This window comes from Falco biarmicus, unplaced genomic scaffold, assembly GCF_023638135.1.
Source record: "Falco biarmicus isolate bFalBia1 unplaced genomic scaffold, bFalBia1.pri scaffold_27, whole genome shotgun sequence".
Classification (NCBI taxonomy): Eukaryota; Metazoa; Chordata; class Aves; order Falconiformes; family Falconidae; genus Falco; species Falco biarmicus.
This window is the reverse complement of record NW_026611833.1, coordinates 1,010,882-1,024,510: the sequence shown is the minus strand read 5'-3', so window position 1 is coordinate 1,024,510 and position 13,629 is coordinate 1,010,882. Positions and strand designations below refer to the sequence as shown.

The 13,629-nt window shown below is 52.0% G+C and overlaps 1 pseudogene; it reads left to right on the top strand.

Moving 5' to 3' along the window:
* Positions 1 to 8,947, top strand: part of LOC130143372 (hydrocephalus-inducing protein homolog) — a 66,612-nt pseudogene extending 57,665 nt beyond the window's left edge.
* Positions 8,948 to 13,629: the final 4,682 nt, after the last annotated feature.

Genomic DNA, 13,629 nt, shown 5'->3' with positions numbered 1-13,629 from the left:
GAGGTTTGGGGCAAGGCTGAGCGGCAGAAGGAGCGGGAGCAGGCACAAGGCAGAGAAAGGAGAGCTAACTGTGGAGGAGGTCTGGAAAGGAGAGCGTGGGACCCAGGGTTTCTCTGTCCCCTGAGAACGGGAGCTTGAGGCTTTCAGATGGGGTCACTCCCGAGCCTGCACTTGCCCCAGGCCTTCTGTTTCAGCCTTGCAACACTGAAAACTTCCAACAGCCGTACTTATCGCCCAGTCGAGGAGGACACTTAAAGCTGTCACATATTTTTTAACTTCCCCTGTTTTTCTTTTTTCTTTCCTACCTGCTTCCTGGAGCAGAATATCTGTTTAGTGAGCATTGGAGAAGAACAGGTTGTCTACGTGCATCTGAGTGAGATAAATTTTGGCAGTATTGAAGTTCTACAAGATGCATCCAAAACTCTCCACCTCTCCAATCAGGCTGTCATCCCTGCATCCTTCTGTGTAGAGATGGTAAGTATCTGTGGGGCTGTTTCCCAATGAAAAATGACTGGTCTGTAGCAGCCTGTGGCCTGATTTTTACATGCAACGTTTCCATATTGCTGTCTCGGAGAGAAAGCAAGGCATTCCGTCCCAACGCAGCGAGAGGAGCCTGGCTCTGGGGGCAGTTTTAGCTGGGGCAGCCCTCAGTAAAATAGACAGCTTGCATAGATGTTTGTGCAGAAATGAGTCTGGATCATCTTTACAAGTTTTCCCTCTGTTTTCTGGGTGGTATTTAACGGAGAGTCGTGTCTTGGGAGCTCTGAGATCAAGAGGCCCCTGTGGCCCTTTGCTCCTGGAAGGGCATGGATTTTGCGACGCTTTCCCCATTAGGTCTGCGTTTGCTTTGTGTCAGACTGCTGTTTGTGACAGAGTCTGGGGTGTGAAGTTTGTCCTCAGCCTGCCTGTGGTGAGGTGAGTTTCACACCTGCTGGGGGCCCAACCAGCTGTGGTGTTGCACAAAAATATAATGGTAAGGGTTGTGTAGCTACAGAGCGTGTGGGCTCCGTCGCGTTGCAGAGCATCTCCGGAGGCCAGCCGCAGGGAAAGGCCGTTGAACTGATGGAGGCTGCAGCTGACAAGCTGCGTGTCAGGAGGAGGTTGGGTCACTGCCCTGGCGGGGGGGGCGGGGCTGGTGCAGCCAGGGAGGGCTCCTGTGCGGAGGCTGGGTGGGATGTGCCGCTCACTGGAGGTGGGATCTGTGAGGGGCTTAAAAACAGGGTTGGGAGGAGGTTTGTTCTGCTCCACGCTAGGTGGGCTGGATTTGTGGAGCTGGTTCACCCAGGCCTGGCTCTGTGGGCTTGGTTGGGTCTGCGGGTAAAGCATCAGGCAGCGTGCGAGAGGCCAGGCTCAGCCTCCTGGGCCAAGGAGGAGGGGGGCGAATTTCCTCCTTGCTGCTTTTCCAGCTGTTTGGGGGACAACGGTAACCTCCAAGTGGGGGAGGGATTCCCAGGGCAGCTTTCTTTGAATCCACCATGAAAACCCGCTTTCCACCTGTGGCGAGAGCAAGCCACCAGGGATGGCTGGTACTGGTGTTGAAATGATGGGTTTGCATGCCTGTCGCAGGCAGTGACCCGCAGAGCTGTTCGGGTCCTGCTGCCCCGGTGCAATGCCTCCCTCCTCCCCGGGCAGCTCGCGGTGTAGCCGGGGGGCTTGCAGGGTACATCTGCCCCTCCGTTGCCTCAGGGCCCTAACCCATGGGACTGGGCAATAAAGCCTGTCGTGCTTCACCGCCATCTCTGCCAGTCCTGGGGCTGATCGGTCACTAGAGCAGTAACACGAGGCGGCTCAGGGACGGTTTCTTTGCCTGCAATAAAGACGGGCTCTGCTTGAGCCGTGGCTTGGACCAGATGATCTCCGGAGGTCTCGCCAGCCCCAGCCGCTCTGTGACTCTGTGTGTGTGATGATCCCCCCTGCTGACTCCACGGGGCCGAGTTCCCCCATGGTGAGCATCTCTGCTTTTCAGGGCAGCTGCTGCTCTCATGGAGACGTGCCAGGAGGCAGGTCCTGGGAACCTGCTCCATCAGCCGCTTCACCAAGGGCTCTTCAGGCAGACTCCGGGCACGGTGCTGCTGAGGCTGCCTGATGGGAGCAGCGCGGGCGTGGGCGAGATGTGCCCGAGCTGCGCCCTGGCCCTCAGCAGCTGCCTGCTCTGCTGCTCTTTTGCTGCCCCAGTTGAGGTTTTGCCCTTGGCTGCCTTACACTGCCTGGCAGCTCCTTGACGGGAAGCAGAGGGGACTGAATAATTGTGGAGATTAAAGCCTGGAATGCAGTCGGGCGTCAGGGTGGCGCGCACGTGTCCATCTGAGAGCGGAGCAGGCTGCGCTGTGCCTTAGCCCAGCTGATGGGTGACACGGGCATCCTTCATTCCCCCGTGTCCCTGAACCCAAGCCTTGTGTCCTGTAAAGCGCCAAAGCCGCTGCTCTGGTTCCTGCTTGGAGGTTGCTGCAGGGTGGTGAGCTGTGATTTCCCTGTCTCCCGTTTGTTGGCCAATCTGCAAACGGTGGCTGTGAGGCTCAGAGATCATGGTCTCCACTTGAAAGAGCGAGTTATTGACTGAAATTTTCGCAGGAGCGTTGCATCGGGAATGAATGTTATGCGCACTGACGGGCAGCTTGACAAACTGAATGAGGTTAATTTGAGGGGCAGCAACAGGGCAAACGAAAGGCTGGTGTCTTGTTTGAAACAGAAAAGGAAAATGCTGTAATGCAGGTGGCCGTGCTGCCACCTCGATGGTGCTCTTAACCCTCGAGTGATAATTGCTCTTCCTGTTAAGGCAAGCTTGCTGCTGGCTTTGTGGGAGACAAGATCATTACCTGAGCAAGCCAGCATGATTTGTGGTGAACTTCACTTTGGGATAGTGACTTCAGGAATTACTTGCAGTTCCCCGCAGGCACCAGCTTCCCTGTACCCCTCTCCTCTCTGCTGGGTGAGTTGTGTCTGTTCTGTTCTCAGTTGCAGGGAGCAGCAGGGAGCATCTCTGCCACCAGAAGAAAATAAACAAAAACCCGCCCAATCTGTGCATTGAGATGGGGCTTTTTGGGTGGGAAGAGGGTTGTAGGGACTGCGTACCTGCGTCCTCGGTTGGCTTATCCCTGCTTGCCAGGGTGTCTGCAGATCTGCTACCCTTGGGACCAGTGTGTCGTCCTGTGCTCACCCAGTGAATCCTGTGTCTGTCGGGTGTGCTTTTCCCTGTCAGATTGCTTTCCCAGCTGCCAGGCAGCCCAGCCTGCTAGGGAATCCTCTGGATCCAGCGAGGGGGGGATTTGTGTCTGTCTTGGGTAAAAAAAGACTGGAGCAATGGGTCAACATGAAGGAGCTGTTGCAGCTTAGCAGGGGGCTGATGTAACCTGCTGATAAAAGTGGCTGTTTCTCCTCCTTGCTCCGCTGTCATCTTCTTTTCCTGCCTCCCGAAGTGCCTGATTTTTGCCATATTGACAAGTGCCAAAGGCTTGTTATGGATAGATGGAAGTGTTTGCTCTCCCTGCAGAAAGGAAAAAGCATCGTTCTTAGATCATTTCCTACTTGTTCTTTGTCATGCTGTCTTCTCGGGGATCTTTTGTGTGGCTGCTAAGGCTGACATCTCTTGGCATCACAGAAGGCAGCTGCGTATCACGTCTCTGTGATCAGGAAAGAGAAGACAGGCCTAGGGTGTAAGGTTTTTTAATCAGTGGCAGCTTTCTTCTGCCTGCATAACCCCCGTGCTGGGTCTGTTATGTGCTACCGCAGGGTGGCAAATGGTTTCCCAGTGCCTTGTAACGAGGAGGAGACAGAAAAGCTTCCTTGGGGTTGCCTCTTCTCATGACAGTCGTAATGCGGGGTCCTGTCTCCTTCAGCCTGAGCCCTGAGCTCCCTGATGCAGAGCCCTGTGCTCCAGGTGAAGCTCGCTGCTGCCTGGTTTCCAGCAGTGCTTGTACAGCCAGCTGGGTTGTCTTCAGGAGGGTGCCTGGTGGCTCAGTGCAGATCCCCTTCTGCGTTCCCAGGGATGAGCTGCTGCCACATTCAACTGGAGCTGACCTTGCAGCATAGACCAGGATTTGTTTGGTTGGTTGTTTTTTTTTTTTTTTTAAAAAAAAAGCTGTACCTGGTTATCTTGTCACTGGGATTCGCTGTGGATAACTCCATGGATTTTTCAGGCAGCGTATAAAGGCCCTTGGTCAGGTGCGGTGTAAGCAAGGGCAGAACACGCAGTTCCCATACTCTCTGCTCCCCTGTAGTGCAGGATTTGTTTCATTTACTAATTTCATTGTTTATTCCCTCAAGCTTTTGATGACATTGCTTTTATTAATGAAATGGCCATATGGAAGGACTGCAAAACACGGAGATAAACTTCCAAACAGTGCCGATGCTGCTTTAGTGGCTCTGTTTCTGGGTCTGGCTGACGGGCGATTCTGTTGCTCTCTGAGCAAACCGTGCAGGTTGCGGGCAGTGAAGGCTTTGAAGAGCACGTCAGCATTGTCTGCAGTTCTCCCCAGCTACTCTCGCTGAAGTCAGAGCAGACTTCAATCAGCAAGAGGGTGGTTTTCAAATCTACTGTAAATCACCCACCCCCCCCCGCCCCCAAAGCAGCTGAATAATTAGCCAGCCTGTCAGTGTTTGCTCATAGTGAGACAGAGGCAGACAGTGCTGCGCCCTTCTCATGATATCTGCAGTGCTGTTTAGAAATTAGGGTTAAATTAACTTTCCAGGGTGTGGGCAGCGCTAGCCCTGCATATGTGGCCTCTTCCAAGGTGAGCAGAAGTTTTGAAGATGGTTAGGCTTAACTCTTTCCTGAGCTGTCCCACCAGAGCCTCATGGTGCTCCAAAAGCTCACCTTTAGAATGAAACCCTTGGTTTGGCTTTAAAGGCTGTGTTTTGCTTATACAGCGGTACCAGTTTGTGCATTTCCACCCAGTTTGGTTTTGCCGGAGCCCTTTGTTGTAGCTGACAGGGCCTGGAAACACACAGCATCAGTCGTGAACATGGCTCGTGGCCAGGAGCGTCCAGTCTCATGCTGGTGAGGGGTTGTACCAAAAGCCGAGGAAGGTAGAAGGCTGTGTCCCTCCCAGTGTCACTCAGGCTTAGGTCCAGGGCACGTGGGCCTTAAAAGGGGGAGCAAAGGTTTGGAGGAGACCTTGGAAAAGGTGCCTGAAACGTGGCCTCAGGGAAGAGTTTGGATTTTATGGCATCCGGTATCTTCTATGGGTTCAGGGTCTTTCAAAATTGCTGTGTTTCAGTAATGGAAGAAATTGTTACTCTGCTCATCTAGGAAAAGGGAACTTGTCGCGTTGTGCTGCACCTGCTGGCCAACGGGGTTCAAGAAGGGTAGAAGTCTTCAAGGCAGTTACGCTGCTACAGGCCAGAGTGACTCAGCTGAGCTCTCTTCCCGAGGGAAAAGCAGGAGGATTTTGGTTGTTCAATCCTGTGCTTGGCAGCAGCTGGCCAAGCCGTGGCCGTGTCCTGGCTGGAGAGCCCCGATGTGCAGAGTGGTGGCACTGGTCTCCCCAGCCCAGCGGGGAGGGCGGATGGGACCTGGAGGGCTGAGCAATGGCCAGGGGACACAAATGGAGACAAGCTTTGCTGGCTCACTCAGCAGCTGCTGTTAGCTGAAGCAAGTGTGACAAATTGGGCTCCGTTGTCGGTGGCAGTGAGTGCCACACTTTTAATTCTTTTCTTCTCTTTTCTTTTTTTTTTTTTTTTTTTTTTCCCCACTGGCTTTAGAAGCTCTGCCTCGATTTCACAAAACTTCTCCTTGCTGGTGCTCTGGGGCAGAGGCTCAACCAAAGCGGTCACCCTGCTTTTGCCGAGGAGATGCTGGTGCCGAGGTGCCAGGAGGAGGCTGGTGGCTGGTGGGAGCATCCGGCCAGCCTTGTGCTCTGATCCCCACCCTGTGGGCCTTAGGGTGCTTCTGGGCTCTTTCTGCCACTGGCAGTTTGTGCGGGTGAGGAGTCACTCTGCTATGAAGAGCACAGGCTCCCGCCCCTTAGGACAGCTAAAGCCCCTGGGACAAGGCTCCGTGCGCAGCTGATGTGGTGGGGGGTTATTTCCCCTTCGTGCGTGACCCCCACCGGGGGCGGTGGATCCGCCTGGCGAGGTGTGAGCGCTCTCTCGCCAGAGCTATGGCTTGGTAAAGTACGGCTGCATTTTTCGTGTTGAGTTCTGCTGCTTCTTCCACTCGTGCAAGGCCGGAATGACCAGATGGCTTCACTTAATGGGCTCAAAGTAACTTGCAGAGGGCAGCGTGGTGGGTCCTCGGCCATCCCTTGGGGCAGCCATCCAGCCGTCCATCTCTGATGCGCGCTGGTGCCCGCTAGAAGCAAACGTTGGCAGCTTATTTCCAAGGAAATCTGTCCCAGGAGAAGCTAACGATCTCAGAGCTGAGCTTCTCGAAGCGGTTGATGCCAGCCCTTGCCTGGCGCTCCGACTCTGGCGTCCAGTGGTGCAGGCTCCTGCAGGGACAGAAATAGCTGCTGTCTTTGTCTGCCCAGCATGTGCAGCTATTGCATCGTGTTCTGGAGCATTCAAGCCTAAGCAAGGAGCAGGGATCTTATCAGAAGTTAGATTTTGGCCTTCAGAGCAGGGGGACAGATGCTATTAGCGTGTTCCCAAGGGATTTCTTGTCTCTGGGACACAACCTGGACCGGTGTAGGCAGAAGCTGACCTAAAAACCTGAGCGGAGCTGGTCCGGCAGAGCCTTTTGGTCCTGGCAGGTCTCCTGTTCAGCGGTGCACTGTGCTGCCCCTGGGACCCACACCAGATGCTAACGGAAAGGAGGAGGACGCGATGCAAATCGTGCTCCTCCGGAGTGGGCTGTTGGCCTGGCAGGGCACGGTGGGTCTGCGCTGGGTCACCCTGGGACACTGCGAGTCTGGCTCCATCGAGACAGCCTGTCATTGTTCCTCAGTAATAGTTCCTTGGGTACAACTTACTGCGCGGCTCGTTGCCAAGCTGTGATAAATGAGCTTTGTCAGATAGCAGACTTGCAGATTCACCTCTGGAGCAGAGCTGTCGGGTCTCCTTTTCAAGCAAGCTGCTCGGTGTCAGCGTGAATCGGAGGAGAAGTTGTACATTAACGTCAGTGAAAACCTAACGCCCACTGGCTCGGTGTGAATGAGCTGGCTGGGTAGCCCTTGGCTGGCGGCAGCGCAGCCGATGCCTCCGAGGCCGGCGACCAGCTGCAGGGACCACAGGGGAGGGTTGGTGGGAATCCTCTGTGGTCAGCGAGGCCCCAGTGTTTACCCCGTGGCAGCCACCTGCCTCCATCCCAGTCTCGTCTTGCTTTTTCAAGACTCTTTTTTTGAAGCCCTAGAGGACAAATTAAATGGAGCTGAGTGTATAAATGTTGCCGGTGCCTGGAATCGTTTTGATGCCTTTGGCACGCTCCGTTATGGGATGCAGGCATGCAGCCCTGACCTGCTCTACGTGGAGGGCACAGCCAGCCTAAGGAGTTAGCGTAGCGGGAGCACCTACGCTTGCTGCTGGGACCCTGAATGCTCAGCAAGTTATCGCTTCCCTGGCCTCCAGCTAGCCTTCACCTTGTCAGCAGAGGTCATTTTGGAGTGTTATTTTAAATGTTTCTGTGGCTTCAAAGTGCTGCTTGGTTTTCTGCTGCTCTTCTCCCTTGGGCTGGCTGGTGTCCTGTTAGAGCTCAGAGCTGCCAGCCCGCCGGACGGAAACTCGAGCTAACTTCACCTGGATCGAGCACTTGCTTTTATCATGTCAGGCCTCTGAGCACACCGTTGGTTTCTATTTAAAGGGAAAAAAAAAAAAAAGGAAAGGAAAGTAACCCTCTTCTCGACAGTACTGTAGAGTTTTGGATGAGTGGTGCCTGTCATCCCAAACACAGCGCTGAACTGTGGTGCATGTAGCACTGATGCTGTGACGGACACTTGAAAGCCACGTGTCTGCATCCCCGTGCATTTCCTGCTGGCCCGGGAGCACTGCGTGCATTTCTCCTCTGCGAGCTTGCACCTTGTGAATGTGGCTTTAGGTGGGCTGGAGGGGTCCGGCACCTCTGTTGCCCCATCCGTAGAGGGAGGCCCGTGAGGACCCAGAGGAAAAGAGTGCTTGGGAAGCCCAGGCCATGCCCACAGGGCACATGTCTTGTGGTTTTCTTTCTGCTTCTTGTTTCGCTGCCCTGCTATAAACACTTAGAGCTGACTTTGCCAAAGCAGAGGGCCTTGGGGCACCTCACTGCAGGTGATGATCCGTGGGAACAGAGGGCTGCAGCCCTTGAGGGGCTGTTGAGAAGCCTGACTCTTGGGAAAGAAGACTTTGGGGTTTTATCAACCGCTTTTGCAAAGTTATTCTTTGGGGTCTCAGCAGTATCCCCCAGCCGTGTGGCTGCGGCGGGGGGACTGGAGCAGTCCTGGCTTCCTGTGGCCTGGAGCCTTTATGGCAGAGCCGGCCACCGTTGTCGGGAAGCCAGGAGATATCAAGTGGCTTCCCTGGGTGTGCCCTCCAAGAGGGAGGCTGGAGGGACAGTAGCATTCTCCTGAGGGTAGCGCATCCATTGGGTCGGACAAAGCTGGGTCTGTTAAGGGAGGGTAAAATAGAGGTTGTATGAGCTCCTGCACGGGTGCTGTTTCCAGGCACTGTAGCTCCGAGTTGGGGAAACGAAGCCTTCGTGGTTTTTACCCTCATGTCTTTAATCCTTTTTCTGCATCCCGCAGGAGACCAGGGTCCATGGTTTCCATCCTAAGTTACTGTTTGGCTCATCTTACAGGCTGGCAAACGCTCGCGCTGGAGGATTGAACCCAGTAAAGGAGTGATCCCCCCCGAGAGCGAGGTGTCTGTGGCCATCATAGCAAACTTGGACGACACCGAGAGATTTGAGGATGAGGTGAAGGTGTCCATAGAGAACAGCCACACCTGCGTCATCCCCGTCCAGGCTGTCGGCACGGGCACAACGATTGTCACCGACAAACCCATTGCTCCGGAGCTCAACTTGGGCCTCCGCTTCAGGTAGGGATCTCTCAGCTCCTGCTTCCCACGTGGGCTCGGCAAGGAGTTTTGCTGTAGTCCTTCAGGCTAGTTGTTCTTCAGTGCTCGAGGTCCTGGCTCTGCTTCACCGAAGCCACAGGAACTCCTTTAGGAGTGTTCTATGGCCGTTTGAAAGTCGTTAGATACCCTCAGAAGCCACCCAAATGGAAACCAGTTGCTAGGTTGTCCCTGACTTGTCTTTAGTTGGAATATATTTATTTCCGTACTTTATCAAAGAATGAGCTGGAGGGAAACAGCGGGTCCCAGAAGCCTCCTGCTGGAAAATGCTACATTACAAGTATAAACACATTTCTGTTTGCAATAACGTTGCTTACCTTTCCACTCGCTATGGACTATTCTCTCGCCAGAGTGGAAAACCTTGGCGGTAGCTTGTTAGCAACTCCTCGACTGAATTAATGGTGCTGGTTTATTTCCCTTCTGCCTGGGAGTCCTGGAGGAGCTGCCGAGTTTCTTTGCCCTGTATTGCGGCGAATGAGGAGACGGGACGCAGCTTGATGCAAGCAAATGTCGGTTTATTGTACAGGAGCACAACTTTATATACACTTTCAAAGGCTGCGCGTCTTAAACCAATTGGTTCCTGAGGCTAAGCCTTGCATACTAGGCAATCCCTGATTGGCGGCTAATTAACAGCAAGGTGTTGCCTTTCCTTGGCGCCAACTTTGGCGCCAACTTTGGCGCCATCCGTTTCCCGCTCCCCTGTGCTCTGCAAACAGGCCTCATCATGTTAATTGCTGTCTAGACAAGCTCATCATGTTGATTGTTGTCTAGACAAGCCCGAGCACATTCCCCTCAGCTAACTGATTGCCACGCATGGTCCTAGTTTCCAGCCTGCTCCTGCACTGTATCATCCATCAGTTTGCTCGTCTTCCCCGGTTCCCCGGCTGGGCCGCTCTTTACTAGAGGCGCTTGCTCTTCCCTCGTTTCCCCCGCCCGCTTTCCTTGCGGTCTGCCAGCACTGCGGCGGCGGCAGCCCGAGGCAGAAGCGAGCGAGGGTGCCTGCAGGAGCAGCTCTGAGTGGGAGAGGAGGAGAAGTTGGCTGAGGTTGGGTGGGATAAATTGCGTGTGCTACCTGAAAGAGCTTAGCTCGGGAGGGGGCATTCGCGGATCCTAGTGCGTGTGTCTGAAACTGGCTACATTCTTATAAATGGGAGAGAAACTAAGCCTTTTCAAAGCGCTGTTGCTGTCGGAGTCCTCTTGGGACGAGAATAATACTCTTCTCCAAGTGCCTGTTCCTTTTGCTGGCTGCAAAGAGGCTCCACAGTGCTCCGATACCTAAATTTTGGGCTAGAAAGAGGAGGCTGATGCTGCCTTAAGCATTTAGGCTAGATTAGTGGGGTGTGGTGGGGTGGGGTGTTGGGGTGTGTTAAATATGCACCCACAAGCCCCCCAGGTAAGCAGGGACGTTACAGGGAGATTGGCACTTGGCCAGCGTGCCCTGTGCTCTGTGCAGCCACAGATGGGCTGCACTGCGGCGAATGAAGAGACGGGACGCAGCTTGATGCAAGCAAGTGTCCATTTATTAGTGATTTTCTTACAATTATATATGTTTCTACCTTCTACATATTACACACTGATTGGTTAAATCTTAAGCGTAAAAAACACTGATTGGTTAATATTTAAGGCGCACCGTTAGAACAATAGATACTTACTAGTTTATCTTGACCTAGCAATAATTTTTATTCCAAGGTTAGGGAGTTTCTTTCTACGCGGCTTTCTTAATTACATATCGGCGCCATCCGTTCCCTTATCTGGCTACTTGTTTCTCTGTCCGTCTGGTTGCCTCCTCAACTGTGACGGCTCAGGGGCCTGCAGGTAGCTTGTTCCTTTGCTCCCAGGGCTTGTGCCCTACAAGTTCTAACAAGTCTCTATTCATCAGGCTATCAGTACTTGGACTCTTGTCCTTGAGGCCTTGTCCTACAATTTTCTCTCTAGGAGTGCACAAATTTGAGGGGATGTTTTATTTTGTGTTAAGATTTTTGTCACAAGTAGGATGATTCAAGATGCACTCTAGGTGTAAATAAGTAGTATTAAGTCATGCTGGTTATAAAAATGTGTGGTTTTTCACTGCACGTGAGATCTACCTTTCATACGTCATCATCAGCTGAGAAAGAAGACGTGAAGGATGCCATTGAATATTATGGGGTGTGGGTATGTAAACCCAAGTATTTTGGATTGCAGTCTGATTCAGTAAGTTGTACTATACACTAAGGTTAAGAAAACTTACCAGTCAGTGAATAATGCTGAAGGGAGAGTCCTGTAGGTGAAGGCTGTATCACAGTCTGAAGTAAAGTTGGATACAGTCTTCTTATGGTGGCGTAAAGTCCTTGTCACTATGCCGGATGCTTGCTGTTACACTGATTTGGTTTCAGTTGGTTTGCTTAAATTTTGAGCGGTGTTTTTCCTCTTGTGCACTGCTGAGAAACAGTGCGGGCAAATGGGGGGTTTTTTGCCTGTGCAAAACGCACGTTCAAGTGAAGAGGGAGATTTGTCTATAATACGCTGATCTGATTGATTAAACATGCCGGTCTTCCTCTTTGTAAGACAAAGATCAAAGAGAACGCCTTGAAATGTGGTGACCTTTCTGATGCTGCGCCAGCCTCTGCAAAATACGCTCTTGTTTGGCCACGTGAAGTGTTTGAAAAGGGTTTCTCAGAGGGTATCCTAGAGGGGAATAAGGCAGGCGTCCCGCTTGTGTTGGGCGTGCGGGGCAGGGCTGCGCAGCGGGGTCTGGCGTCCTCTGGAACACCCGAAGGGACAGCGTAGCAAATGATTTCCACCCCACAGCCGGGCATCGCGAGAGAGGGACGTGCCTAATTCTAGCAGGCAAAGCGCAGGACTTAAGGCTGTTGCAAGGCGGTAGTAGTTGGCCAGTGAGCTTGGGAAGGGGGAGGGTGAGACAGGTGGTGTCTGGCTGAGGTGCTCCTTCCCTCTTGTGAGCGGAGGGGTCTTTGCCGCGGGAGAACAGGGCCTGGCTGACGAGAGGAGCGCGAGGAGCGTGAGGGTCTCAGCCCGCTGGGACACCAAGGCTGCAGGCCCTGTTCAGAAGGCACCACGAGCCGAGGAGGCATGTGGGGAGGGAGCGTGTGGGCAGGACTGTGACACGGGGCAGAAGCAGTCGGAGCTGTTGAGAAACAGCGTGGGGACAGGGGCTTGAGGGGGCTGGGTAGGGTTAAGGCATGGTGCGGTTTTCCTGCAAGCTTGGGTTCCTGATTTCTGGGGTGAGGGCAGGAGCAGGCAGGTTTCCCTAATAAATCCTTTCCTTTGCACCTTGGAGTGGAATTTATTGTTTCTGAAGCTTGGGTGAAGAAATAATCCTCCCTTAGCCAGTTCTCTGTGTGGTGAACGGTAAGAAGCTTGTCATGTTCATTCCCGTTGGGTTAGCTTAGGTGGCCGGGGACTGTGCAATGCCAGACAGTAGAGTGTGATGGAGGGAGGAGGGTGGGTGAGAAAAATGTTGGCAGTTTAATGAAAAATGGTATTAAAGCAATAAAGCGTGAAAAATAAACATGCTCTGTGACAAATGCCGGCAGTTACAGAAAGCAAGCAGGCGAAAAGGTAAAAGCAGCGCTAATGCCTAGGCAAATCTAACCCAAGAAACTGTTGTTTCCGAGTCCTTCTCTTGTTAAGAAGATGGTGACGCAGTGAACCTTTCATTTAGTATCCCTTGATTTTTATTATAAAAATGGCTTTCAAAATGCCTTATTTCTATTATAGGATGAGTTTGCAACAGGAGTTGCATCGATTAACTGTATTGTTTTTTCTTGATAATCTTTCTGTCTGTAGCTGTTTACTTAAGGATGAATATATTTTAGAAACTACCAACTTGATAGAAAAAACCAGCACGTGAAAATCCCACTGATAAGGCAGAAATTTTACATTGGAAAATGAGGAATTGCACAGTGCTGACAAGCAGTTACGTTCAAAACCTTGGGAAGAAAGGTATGCAAGAATGTGGGTTGAAAATGCGAAAAGGGAATTGAAAACAAGTTTTCAAAACGTTACAGCAGAACTAAAGCAGCTGTTTGGTGAAATTAAAGAAGCTGGGAAAACTACTTCCTTTGTGGAAGAAGTGTCAGAAGATGGCTTCAGCGATGAATTGAAGAGTTCTCATGTTGTTTCATCTCATGCAACAGAGTCAAGTAACAACTTAGAAAGTAAAGGTGAATTTGGAGATACTAAACTTATGCTAGGTGGGTGAGTACCCAAAATGGAAACTGTAATCCGAGTCTTGGTGTCCTTTCTGATCAAGATAACTGAAATGCAAACACGGAAGATACCTGGAGTACGGATGAAGAAGATTGCACAAATAATATCAATGATACAAAGGTGCCTCTAGCAAATGGAGAGAGAGAAAAAAAAAGCCTCTTATGGAAATGGAAGAGAATGAAGATGGAAGCAGCAGAAATGCAGTGGGAGGTTGTGAATACTTCCTGAGATACAGCTTAAAACCCAAGTCTTTTGGATGACGTTTCTAATATGATCCCTAAAATAAGACCAGTTTCTACACGTGATGAAAATGCACTTTTTGTAACAGAGAGGGAACCTGGAAAAGACTCTGGATTTAGTGATGATTTTCCCAGGGACTGCTTTATCGACAACAAAATAGGAGAAACAGAAATGGAAAGTCTTTTTGCAAATGCTCAGCAG